The sequence below is a fragment of the Ambystoma mexicanum genome, chromosome 2p, assembly GCF_040938575.1.
Source record: "Ambystoma mexicanum isolate Mex_15411 chromosome 2p, UKY_AmexF1_1, whole genome shotgun sequence".
Taxonomy (NCBI): Eukaryota; Metazoa; Chordata; class Amphibia; order Caudata; family Ambystomatidae; genus Ambystoma; species Ambystoma mexicanum.
In genome coordinates this window covers 1444209060-1444222200 of record NC_090923.1, presented here as the reverse complement: position 1 = coordinate 1444222200, position 13141 = coordinate 1444209060, and the positions used below count along the sequence as shown (strand labels likewise).

General features: G+C 46.9%; 1 protein-coding gene across 7 annotated transcripts in view; it reads right to left on the bottom strand.

The window, feature by feature from the left end:
- The window catches only part of SLC4A2 (solute carrier family 4 member 2), a 1509271-nt gene that overhangs the window by 1162805 nt on the left and 333325 nt on the right, over positions 1-13141 (bottom strand). For 6 of the 7 annotated variants that reach the window (XM_069645996.1, XM_069645995.1, XM_069645999.1 and 3 more), the window contains one exon: positions 11951-12222. The exons of the other annotated variant lie outside the window; for it this stretch is intronic. The gene's annotated coding sequence lies outside the window, so the exon portion shown is untranslated. The remainder of the gene's footprint in view (positions 1-11950; positions 12223-13141) is intronic. 7 annotated transcript variants of the gene reach the window in all.

Genomic DNA, 13141 nt, shown 5'->3' with positions numbered 1-13141 from the left:
CCGGAATTTTGCATCTCTGAGATCAGAGCTGAGATACGAGGGAAAGTGTATCACTGGCGCCTTGTAGGGCCCTGCATCTACCTGCTGTGAGTAAATGTCAGCGTGGTGGTGGCGCTGGCGCTCTGCCACAGTGAAAGGAACAACAATCTAAATGACATGCATCCACAGAAACTGCCCTGGATCAATCAAAAATGCAGTGTGCTCTTCTAAAGTTTTTCATGGTGTGTATTTGTGTCGGTTTGGGGGACCCTTCATCCTCTGCTTCTGTCCAGCCCAAGATCTTCCTCTGATGGGACAAAAGTCGTCATTAGAGTAAGCGAGGAAGGGAAAGCGGTGTGGAATCCCTGTCTTTTTCCCCATACAGGGCGTAAACCAGCTGCTGAAATATGTGCTTTTCGTCTCGTCCTTCCTCTTATGAGTGAGTGGTAATTTTTAGCGTTTTTCATTTTCAGGTTTTGTGTGTACTGTTTATGTAAAGTTTGCAAGATCCAAACCTCTCTCAGTAGGAAACCCACAAATGACAGCTTACACATAAGTGATCTCACGTAATTTCCCAGATCCCAGCTCCGGGTGTCTCATTGCAAATAGAGGGCATTTGGCATTGGCCCTTGATGTGAAACAATTGATTGGTGGTGTCACCCATTTCTTGAAAACTTTTTCGAGTTTCATCCTGTCGATCTTCCACTCATGAGAGTTAGAGTTTTCTAAGCTCAGTTGATCCTCCAAGATGTTGTCTTTCCACAGAAGGTCTTACACTCAGACATGGATCCCTTCCCTGAGGGACCGCTCCCGCAGCTCTTTTGATGAAAGTTGAGGTGATCTTATTCCTCCTTGCTTGTTGGTATAGTGCATGGACGTTTTGTTGTCAGTTTGGCCTACATTACCTGACCCTTCAGGATGGTTGGAATGACTTCACAGCCCACCTTATGTCTCTTAACTCCAAGGCATTGATATGCAGAGATGACTCTGCCCTTGACCATGTCCCCTTTGCTTGTAGGCCGCCCAGATGCGTTCCCCACCCTGTCAGGGAGTAATCTGTCCTGAGGATGAGGGTTGATGTTTGTGACTGACATAGCATGCCTCTTAGAAGCATAGAGTCAGATAGATGATGTCCTCCCATGAACCATTGGCTTCTGCCCACTGAAGGTCTAGCTCTTCCTGAATAAGGTGCATCCGCAGCCTGCAGTTTGAGACTAACTATCTATACATGAGGACATCATGCACAAAGGGAACCATGTTTCACTGTGGCTGTATGTGCTGCCATGAATCTTCCCACGAGCCGTACCAGTGCAGTAACTCGTTCGGCAGACAGTCTTATGAAAGGTATTGTTGTATCCAGGTCCACTCCCAGGAATCTGTCCGTTGGTGATGGGGCATCCAGGGATTTCGTGCATTGTCTGCCTGATGCTCGGAATTGCTTGGTCCTCTGAGGGTGCCTTTAGGAGCCAGTCGTTGAGGTACTGGAAAACTTCTACTACGGGCCTCCGCAAGTGTGCCGCCACCAGCGCTAAACACTTCATAAATACCCTTGGGGCTGATTTTAGGCTTAGCAGGAGTACTCGGAACTGATAGTGCTGGTTTCCCACCATGAACCTCAGGTTACGTCTATGTGCGTGGTGAATTATTATGTGTGAAGTAGGCGTCTTCCAAGTCGATGGAAGCAAGGAATTGCCTTTCTTGCGCCAATGGGATGATTTGTAAGAGAGTTGTCCTATTGAACTTTATGCGCTTCACGTGTCTGTTGAGACGGTGCAGGTCGAGGATGGGGCGCCATTCCCTGGTCTTTTTCCTTATGAGGACAAACCGGGAACAAAATCAGTTCCTTCTTTGTAGGGGTATCTGCAGATTTAATCGAGGAAAAAAAATGGAATGCTAAATTTGTTTGAATTTCAGCTGTATGAATAAACAGCCGATAATTTCAAATATATTTACCATTCAGTGCCTTTATAGTGAACAAGGAGGGCGGGGGCTGCAGGGGTATCCCCTGCTCGCGATATAATAAAGTTAGAAAACAAAAAGGAGGACCCTGCAGCACCGGGTCCCATGCACGGAAGTGAAGGGAACCGTTGTCGCAGGGAGATGCAGGACACGGCGGCACACAAGGAGGTGTGCCTTGCACAGGTAAGTAAGGGGTTGGGGTGAAGCAGGTTATCAGAAATGTTCAGAGGAGTGAAAACCAAAAGTCATTTTCGCTCAAATGACTCGTTTTCTTTCTCCCTCAAACATTTCTAATTCGGTTAATTCATGGTAATTCTGTAGTAGGTGTGGAACCTTTTCTGTGGCTGCTTTCTTCAACAATTTTCATATCTCCAACTTGAGTTGGCCTAAGTGAGGCTTTCTTGTCTTGCAAAGAGATGGTTTTGGCAGAGACGTAATGAATTCTAGTGCGTGGCCTCTGACCACCATTTTTAGCACCCATTTGATTGATGTAATCTTCTGCCATTGATGTATGTAGCAGCTGATCCTTCCTCCCACCGGGGTGGTGTTGAAGGGGTCTGTTGGTAAGTCAGGACTTTTTGGATGGCTGGGGCTGCGGTTATCCCGAGCCTTCTGGTACCTCGATGGAGGCAATTGCATAGATGTCGATCTGTGGGAAGTACATCCTCTGCTAATGGTGACTAAAATGTTCATGCACCCCCGGTGAAAGAAGCGAAAAGGTCTACACTCCCGGTCCTTCATAGACCTGATTGCTCTTGTCGTGTCTGTGTCGGTCGTGATTACCTTAAGGTGGTCATTGATTTGCTTCCCAAACACCTCTTGCTCATCGAATGGCATGTTCACAACCTGCACGTGGACTGAGTGGAAATTGATCGCCTTCATCCAGGCCTGCGCCTGAGGACAGATCCTTGTGCCATTTGCCTGAAACATGCTTCCGCTGTATCCACTGCAGCATCTATCATCTGGTCTGACATAGTTTCACCATCTTTTATGATTGCCATATCCTCGTCTGGTAGAAAAACTGGCAGATAGTTTATGCATTTATTCATCCTATGCCAGAGCGCTCTATTGTAGCGAGTGGTCATGGCAAGAGCATTTGCTGCTCTAATCAATAGTGACACAGACTTTCCTGTCAATTGCTTCTAGTGGTCTTCTCTCCTTGTCCGAGGGGCCATGAGCAGTGTTAAGATGGATTTCTGAACTCTGACCTGGTGGGCAGAGGTTCAGAAGGCCAGCCTAGTTTCTTGGAACAGGGTAACCTTCTGGACAAGCCAGACCAATCAAGGTATCATTGGCGGCGGTCAAGACTAGGCCTCAGGAGGGGTGTGGGTGATCGAAAGCCCACAATGAGCACACACAGTAAACAACACTGTTAAGATGGATTATTGAACTCTGGCCTGGAAGGCAGAGGTTCAGAAGGCCAGCCTAGTTTCTTGGAACAGGGTAACCTCTGGACAAGCCAGACCAATCAGGGTAGCTATGGCAGGTGGTCAAGACTAGGTCTCAGGAGGGGTGAGGGTGACTGAAGGACCTCAATGAGCACACAAAGCAAGGACACTTACAAATTACTCCAGACAGGTGTTATATTAAAAATATAGACACATTTATTACAAGGCCTTTTCAACATAGACCATAGCAAAAGACTCACAGTAACACCAAGTAAACCAACACAACCCTATCAACACAATGCATATACAAGACCATTGGGGTCTAAAGGGGTTGAATGCACGAAATAGGTCAACAACCTAGTTGGGAAGGAAACAGGCAGTGCAGATAGTCTTCAGGCCCCTTTCGACATCGATAACGCACCTAACTAAGGGGCAGTCCAGGCCCTAAGAAGAGAGGAGCCTTATGCTCAATAGTACAATAGTACATGCAATGCAAGCGCACACGGTTGTTCCAATGGGCAAAATAGGTCTCTTCAGGGGTCTCTAGCAGCTCGGGAACGTGGATGAGGCGATGAAGAACAAGTTCCCACTATTCAGGGAGGACATCCACTTGAAGGCAGAGGCAGTTCCAGAGTGCAGGATGGAGTCCCTAGTTCGCACTAGCAGTGGAAAGGAGAGGGACCCCAGGGGCCACTTGTGCATAAAAGGGGCCCTTGGCGCCAGGGGCCACCGGTTAGTGTTGTAAGTAATCACCGGTCCCAGGCGCACTTGGACCCAAACTTCGCCCATTCAGTCGACTTGGGTTGCAGGTTCGAACACAACAAAAAAGGACGTCTGTGCAGCTTTCAGTTCTGAGATACAGCGATGATTCCCAAGCGGGACAGTGGCGATTTCTCCGCTCTGGGTGGATGAATCGACCCAGTTTCACTGCAGCAGGCTTCAGGGGCAAGAGGGTCACAAATGCAGCGTACTTTCAAAAGTCATTGCCGCAGCAGGGCAACACAGTAACCATGTTTACTCCGGTCCTGGAGCACTCGTCTCACTTCAGACCTGGCAATGCCAAGTGTACGGAATTAGGCGTGAGGGTGCCAGAGACACAAAGCTAGCAGTATACCAAGCTTCGAGGGCCTCCTCGAAACGACGGCGGAGACAGCGCAAAGGTCCTGCATAAGCTGGTCAGCCCACTGGTTGGCCCAGGGACACTTCCTAGAAAGCTTACTTGCAGGTTTTGGTGAAGGTGCCAAGAATAGTGGGTCGCACTATTCCAATGGGTCAAAGCATCTTTGCAGCCCTTCTAGGACGATCAGATGCAGAGGGGTCCCACGGGACGACATCGGGCTCAGGGTGGAAAACCTTCCAGCGGGTCACCAGCAGTTCCTCGACTCCGCTTCATAGTTGCAGGATACTTGGATCCTATCCTTTGTTTAGTGAGAACTCAGGAGATCGACATGGTAGGGGTGTTTTTGGCCTCCTCTTATCCAAAGTTCCCTTCGCGCCAAAACGAAGAGGACCCAATGGGAGATCTGCTCACAAACACACACGCCATACGTGAACCAATCACGGACCACAGTAGTCCCAGTCACTCAGGGCACACCAGACTCTCTGGCACCCAGGATGTGTATTGGACTCAGACGTTCCAGCACACATCCTGCAGGCACACACACAAGGCATGCAGAAGCCCGCGAAAGCATTGGGTATCGCAGGAAAGGGCAACCAAATAAGGACTGACCCGGGCCGACTCAACCTGGGGAAGGTGAAGGGGCAAGATGGCCAAAGGACAGGACAAAGAACCTCGTGGCATGGCCACTTTGAAGCCAGGCCACCTATTTGTGCCAAACGCGGTTAACGCGCTTAACATGGCAGGAAAGGGTTAAATAGAATGCGAAACGATTGCTGCCATGAGTCCTGTCCATGACACACCTGCACAGTTCATAAAAAGTCCAACGAGGGTATCTAGGGCCTTTGGAAAATGACTACAGACCCAAGTGTGCTCTATGGTAAAATACATTACACACTTGTTACATGTTGCACAAAAGTTGCAACATGGGAAAAGGACTAAGGGAAACAAAGTCTCCCAGTGCTGACTGTCTTAAGGGCATGTCAGTTTCCCCATAAAAAGTGAGCGAAAGCCCAGAGGAGCGCAGCTGAAGGCTGTGCTTCTCTGGCAAAGTCAGTCAATGGTGTCTAAACAGCAGCAAAAAGTTTGGGGGTGTACGAATGGAGGGAAAATTACATACAATTATGAAATCTTTCCTAACGAACACCACAAATTACTCTCAGCAAGTGCATATATCAAAAATACATATACATTTATTAAAGGCCTTTTAAATCAAACACAAAGTAAATCTTCAGCAGTATTAACAAAAAAAACACAACACTATCTATGAAACATATATACAGTAACCAGTGGCCTAAAGGAATATTACACAGTAGAGATCCACAAACTGCAAAGAAAGGGGTCACACAGTGCGAATATCTTTTAGGCAGTCTTTCAACAATTCAAACCCTAAGTAATAGGCAGTGCAGTCCCTAAAATGAGTGGAGCCTTGAGCTCAAAAGTACATTCAGTGCTGGCGTGCGGTTAAGGTGGGTGAGGTAGTGAAGAATAAGTTTCCACTATTCAAGGAGGGTCTCCACAAGAGGGCAGAGCAGGTTCCAAGAATTATGAATAGCTCGGTAGCACAGGTTATCTCGATGAAGAAGAGTGGCCCTCACGGGAACACTTGTGCGTAAAAGTCTATGGATGCGCCAGGGGCCATCGCTAAGGGATGCAAGTACTTACCAACCCTTGGCGCTATCCGGACCAAACTGCACCAGTCAAGTCCAGTTTGTTTGCAGGTTCAAATCCTGAAGTTGCACTGCTCTGTGGCTTTCAGGGGCTGCATTTCTGGAATGAATCCATGGCGGGATAGTGGCAATTTCTCCACTCCTGGTGAAGCGTTATGATATTTTCTGATATGATATTTTATTTATATTGCGCTCATACACAAATGTTTCAGGCCAGTTCCACTGCAGCGAGTCTTAGGGTACAGGGGGGCACAGCAGAAAGACTCAAGAAGATTGTCACCACAGCTGGGCGACACCGTGACCGTGTATGCTCGGGTTCAGGCGTACTCTCCTAATTCCAGACCTAGGAATGCTAGGTGTACGACGCTTGGCGGGTGAGTGCCTTATGCCCAGAGCTTACAGTCTCCAAAGGCTCAAGTCGAAACTCGAGACGGCGGCAGTTCCAGGGCAAAGGTCCCGTACGAGCTGGTCAGTTCACTGGGCGGTCCAGGAACACTTCCGAACAAGCTTGTTTGCAGGTTAAGCAGGAGGTAATGAGAACAGTTAGTCCCCTATTCCAATGGGTCGAAGCGCCCTTCAGGCCTTCTAGGTTCGATCAGAAACAGGCGGTCCGACAGTACAACAGCGGGGTCAGGGTGCCAAACCTTCCAGCAGGTCACCAGCGGTTCCACAGATATGCTTCTTCGTTTCAGGATACTTGGCTCCTTTACTAAGTTTGGTGTGGACTCAGAAGATCGACCTGGAATGGGTGTAAGGTGCCTTCTCTTATCCAAAATCTCCTTTGCGCCAAAACGAAGAGAAAACAATGCGAGATCTGCTCACATTCAGCCATCCCAGTCGTAGACCAATCACGGACCACGGTGGTCCCAGTCATCCCAGCACACCAGACATCCTGGCACACAGGATGTGTATTGGAATTAGACAGCTCCAGCCCACATCCTGGAGGCACACACAGAAGGCATGCAGAAGCCCACGAAAGCTTCAGTTTGCATGCGGTCTGCATGACCAAATAAGGAAATTCCCGGAATGGCTCGACCTGGGGAAGGCAAAACAAAGGACAGAACAAAGTACCTCGTGGTATGGCCATTTTGGGCACTGGCCACTGTCCTGGGGTAAACGCGGTATGGAACATAGAATAAAGTCAAAAATGCTTTTAAAGTAACTGCTGCCACCAGCTCTGTCCTGGACACACTCACCAAAAATCCTTTGAGGGCGTCTAGGGCCTTAAAAATGAAAAAGGGACCCCAGTGCACTGTACTGTAGGGTAAATTGTGCACTGATAAAATGTTACTAAAGGAATAGCAACAAAGTGAATGACTGAGGGAAACAAAGTCTTAAGGGCATGTCAGTTTCCCATAACAAAAGCCCAACGGAGTACAGCAAAAGGCTGGGCTCCACTGGTAAAAGTCAGGCTAGGATGGGCAGACAACAGCAACAGATTGGGGGGTTCACAAGTGGAGGGAAAATTACCCATAAATGGAAATCTTTCCTAACAAGCCAGGAGGATGACAGGGTAGCCAGTTTTTGTCTGACTGCCACTGCTATGACCGAGTCTGGTTTTGGGTGGCCTCTGAGTCACAGTCGTGCACTCTCCGGAGCTTTGTACTTCTTATCCGGGCCTGGCTGTTATAGCTGGTGCAGACAATGGGCTCTTGAGTATAGCTTAACCCACTTCCCATATGGTTTGTAGTATTGGTATAGCGGTGGTTGTTCTCATTCGCTTATCCCTGTAGTCAAAAAGCACCAATTTCCTTTTTTCGGTTGATACCTGGAGGTTAAACATCTATGCAGCCTTACTTATTATTGTTTGGAACGAGGCTATGTCATCGGGCAGAGAAGACCCACCAGGGGAGTTCCGCTTTTTCTGCTTTGTGACGACATAATCATGCCATATGTCTCTGACTTCTCGTGGTATCTGTCCCTCTTTGGGATCCTCCACTGGCACTTCGTCAACTGAGAGATCATGGCATGGATCTCCCATAGGGTCATCCCATGAATGGGGACCCTCTGTTGACACAGTGGATTGACCACTTGTCGATATCGAGGGTGAAATACTCCTCTGTATCTTATGCTGTACTGCTGCAGGGTCAGATATGATGGAGCGTGGGTGGTGAGGTTAAGGGTGAGGGACTCCTCTGTCTACGAACTGGGGCCGGAAGGATAGCTCAGGGGCAACACGCTCTACTTGGAAGCAAGGCGACGCGGAGCAACACACGTTTGATCCCCGGGTCCGCGATTAGATGCCTCTGGGTATTAAGCACGTTATTAATAACAATAATAATTATAATTATACCATAGTAGGGACCCCACCTTCTTCTGGCCATGCTGCTTGAATTATACTCCTTTGAAATTCCATCAGAATATTCTGTAATGAATGCATGAGTGCGGGCTGGAATGGATCATCAGCATCCTGTGGTGCATCTGAGAGTGGTTGTCAAGGGGGGCTATTTTCCTTTAGTAATGTCTTCGGCATGTGCTCCTCTACGTCCAAAAGCTCTCTTACAGTATAATGTTAGGTAGCTTTGTCATCTTCTTTATTGGGGAGAGGTTAACTATGTTGATCTCTGATAACTGTGGGGTTGTTGGTACTTCTTACGTGTCCTTTGCTGTGGAGGGGTGATAATCCGTGGACGAGCTGGCCTACTACGTTGAACAGTGAGGCATAGGCGAGTGTTTACTCGTGGACGAGGTATTTTCCGTTGATGGTTTCATATCCACGGACAACTGAGACAATGACAAGTGTTTTCATGTGGACGAGACTTTTATCAGTGGACAGAGTCGTCTCTATTGATGACGGTTCCCTGGTAGCCGGTACGGTTATCAACAATGTGCAGTGTTGTTGCTTTCTTTGATGAGGCCGCAGTCGAAGTATTCGCTGGCGATTTCTGCTCTGGCGGTTTGGTAGCGGTGGGTGATTTGCTTGTGGACAAACTTTGTGCCATCAACGTATCAGTCATGTACGAGCTTGTGGACAAAGTCTTGTCCATCTTAGATGATGATTTGCCCGTCAATGAGGAGTGACTTATCATTGATTATTAGAGCTTTTCAGTACACAATGGGCCTCCTTTATCGGTCTACTCTCTGATCTTGGCCTTAGGATGGTACCTTACTCCTTTTGATTGAGAAAGCTCTCCTCTTTGTCAGAGCATGCTTCTCAGGAGTTCTGCGCAGAAACACTGGGGCTGTTTTGATAGATTCTTCATCTGGAGAGTGGAACCCGTTTTATTTTAAGTAAAGAAGAAGTCTTCTGTGCCTCTCTTGGAGAATTTTCTGAGTGAAGGACTGACATATCTCACAAGCTTCAGTGCCATGAGGGTGCAAGCAATAAATGCATTCATGAGGATTCCTCAGAAAAAGGGTTTTCTTGCCACAACCTATGCAGTCCCTGAAGGTTTTTTTTTTTATATTTGAGGAATCTTCCCGGCTTACCTCAGCCATGGCCATGTGGAGCCAAGTGAAGATCCAACAGTCAACAATTTGTGATTCATGTTGGCTTGCCAGCCGAGAGGATTCCCTAGTCACTTAAGACTATGGTGAAAAACTGAAGATGGCTGCCTCGGGTGGAGCTAAATCCCTGCCGCCTCATTGGTAAGAGGTTAAAAAGAACCAAAATTGGGTGGATAGGCTGCAAAAAAATAAGCTTTTAAGGCTTTATTAGCAATGCCCTTTGCTTTGTATGTGATAGATGGTGTTTGACTTTCGTGATAGGTCAATCTGCGTGCTATATGAACTGGTATAGCCCGCAGATTGATTACAGCCTGGAAAAATGTAAGCAAAGCTTACCTACGAGGCGGCAGCAGTTGATTTCAACACGGCACACAGAACTGAAACAGTTAAAGTTCTGTGTGCGGTGTTGCCTTCGCAGCATGCCTGGCGTGGCCCTGCCCCATCAAAGAAGCAAACTTTGTTTCGTTTTCAGTTGCCAATATCCACCAGTACCTGTGTGCGCACCAGCACGACTTCATCCCCCATTGGTAGGAAATGTGGGGATTTGAAACATTCACTTTGCCCCTCAGAACGCTTCATCCCAGCATTCCCCTACCAGCATTTTATGGCTGCACTGAAACAGCCACGTTAGAAGAAAAGACAAGTTGGGCTGCAGAAGAATGCTACAAAGGCACTGGAGAAATGTAAGTACCTCATAGTTAGTAATAAAAGTTACAGCTACATAGTAAATATGGATAAAATAGCTGTAGTACACAGTTTTGATTTTTAAATGACGTGAGTAATTTGTAAGTAGTTCAACCCTATATTTACATACATTAAAAGATATGTATAATTTAGCATTTTTTTTCTTTAAACATTTCTCATTTATTGTACTTTCATTAAACATGAGGATGTTCTAATAGCTTTATAGATCTGCAGCTCAGGCCGTGCCAGGCATTATGGTCCCTCATACCTCGTTAAAGGCCCTCGCTTTGCTGGGGCCATTAACTCTGTCTTCAGGGCCCATAACGCACGGTACGGCCCTCGCTGCAGTTCTATAAAGCTATATTATATATACCAGGGATTTCCAGTCTAACGACGGGGAATAATTCAAGCATGTGAATCCATGAACGATCCAATGCTGGAGAAGTTAGGATAATTTGCCACATACAATATTGATGTAAACCATGAAATACAATATGACCATGGTATTTTTGCATTTTTCTTACACTTCTGAACTTAAAGCCATCGCTCTATCGGCACTATTACACCTATATAGAGCACTATAAATGTATATCTAATATTGTGAGCCAATGACCAGCAATATGAAGCACAATAAGCAGCGGCGACAAGCAAGATGATATAGAGTGACCAGCAAGTGACCTACGAAACAAATCTGCACTAATTTACACACTGGGGGTTAGGTAATCAGTGAATATACAGTAGTATAACTACTGAGTATGGAGGCAGGTTCACCAGTGAGTGTTTCGGGGTGACTTGTGCACAAAATAGAAAAAGCTGGGAAGTGAGTCAAGCTGACCTGGGGCTGAGTAACCAGTAAAGGACACAGGGTGACCAGTGGCAGAGCAGGGTGCTCATTGAATGATGCAGGGCAACAAGTGCAAACGGGTAGGGTGACCCAATGGGCGAGGCAAAGGGACCAGGGAAAATAGGAATGGTGACTAATGAATGGGATCGGAATACAAGTATTAAGAATAAAGAAGGGCGGTCATGTGAGGGAGACATAGTAACAAGTATATGAAGGAAGGCTACTAGACAATAAGGCATAGTTAATGGTAAGCAAGGCCAGGTCAACAGTGAATGAGTGACGCAACTGGATTAGTTGGTCAGACTGAGCGGTCAGTAAGTAAGGAATAATGACCAATGAATATATTAGGGTTGGTGGTGACAAAGACAGGATGATAAGTAAATGTAATAGTGACCAGTAAATAAGGTACAGCAAAATATTCATGGGGCAGTGGAAACTGAAAAAAGCAGCCTGAGCAGTCACTTGCTGTGTGCTGTAACAAAGCAGCGAACAACACACATGGCAGTGCGCAGTGAATGGCACAGGCTGAGCTATTATGAGGCAAATTTGGAAGCAAGTGTGGCGTGGAAGAGTGTATAGGCAGAAAAGTGTACGAAGCAGGGAATAAAGCACTGAGTCCAATGAATGAGGCATGCTTAGCAGTGAGCGAGGCAGTGGCAAGTAAATGATGCAGTGACCAGGTAGTTCGGTTACAGTGGACCAGTGAATGCCAAAAAGATTATGCTCTTCATAATGTCCATTGGTACTCCAAATGTGGCAGACAAACCGAGATTTTACAGAGATAACGGGAGAAAAGTGTTACTACTTTATGTTCATAATATATTAATTCCTGAATACATTTCTTATTATGAATAAGTCTTACCGTTGTAGAAAGATTTGGGGAAAACGCATGTACCCATTTCAAGGGGAGATTAGGTCATTGGCATCTTTTTCAGCGAGATTCCGTCACAATCAGAAAGACTGCTAGCCTAACTCTCTGAAGTCGAGACAAACTCATGTGATGTCACATGAGATGTTAGAGCTCAACAGGGTCTCCAGTTGTCTTTCTTGCCATCCTTTTGTTGTCCTTGGTTCTTCGTCCGCTGTCCTGCCTTCTCTCAATCTTTCCCTCCCACTCCAAGCATGCTGAATGATCTACAAATAAGAAAGGAGAACATTGGTGGCATTTTGCTAGTATCTGCTAAATATAAACACACACAAACACAAGTACTTTTGGCATCCACTGCCTGCGACCACCGTGTTGAAGTGCTGCTATGCTTTGTAACGGTTACTACTGATATAACGTAACATGTAATTGTAAAGAGCACATTCACCCCTAAAGGGGTATCTTGGCTCTGTAGACGGATAATAGATGTGTAATGTTACCCACCTCAATGGCACTCATTGTATAGACCTCGGAGGGATGAAGGGCTGAGTAGATCTGCTAGGATTTGAACCTGTGACAATCCTTTATTAGACATATTGGTCCTCCGAGCCACATCTAACTCAATGCTATTCATTTTAATGATATAGGGAGGCCAAAACGCCCTGGGGACGTTCAGATTGCAGATACATTTCTTCAGGGGTGCATCAAGGTTTGCTACTAGCTTTATAAATACATGCAGTACAATACAGATGATGTGCAACGAGTAAGCATGATTGGGATTTTTATATCCTATAAACAGGAGACAGCGCGCACCACAGTTTCCAGCTAGTGCGTCGTTCGTTGTCTCTTGCTGTTTATCGTGCTTGCATGTTGTGCGCTGCGGGGCTCCTGAGGAGCTAGCAGCTTTGGGGCAGTCAGTCACGGCCAGGAGCCAGACTGGTGACAGACTCTTCCCCAGTCCAACCAGCCTGTTGGGAATCCAAACAGTTTACCAGGTGCCCAGGCATAGTCCGTTTGAGAATGCGAATCCCTTACCAGTGGCGTCGCTAGGGAGGGTCTGGGGGGGGGGGGCAGGGCCCCCCATGTGCCCCTCCTAGCTCAGACGAGCAGTGACCATGTTCTCCCCTTACTTTTGTCTGTGCCCCCCCTACTTATGTTTTTGGCCCCCTCTGTGCTCCTCCTAAATTT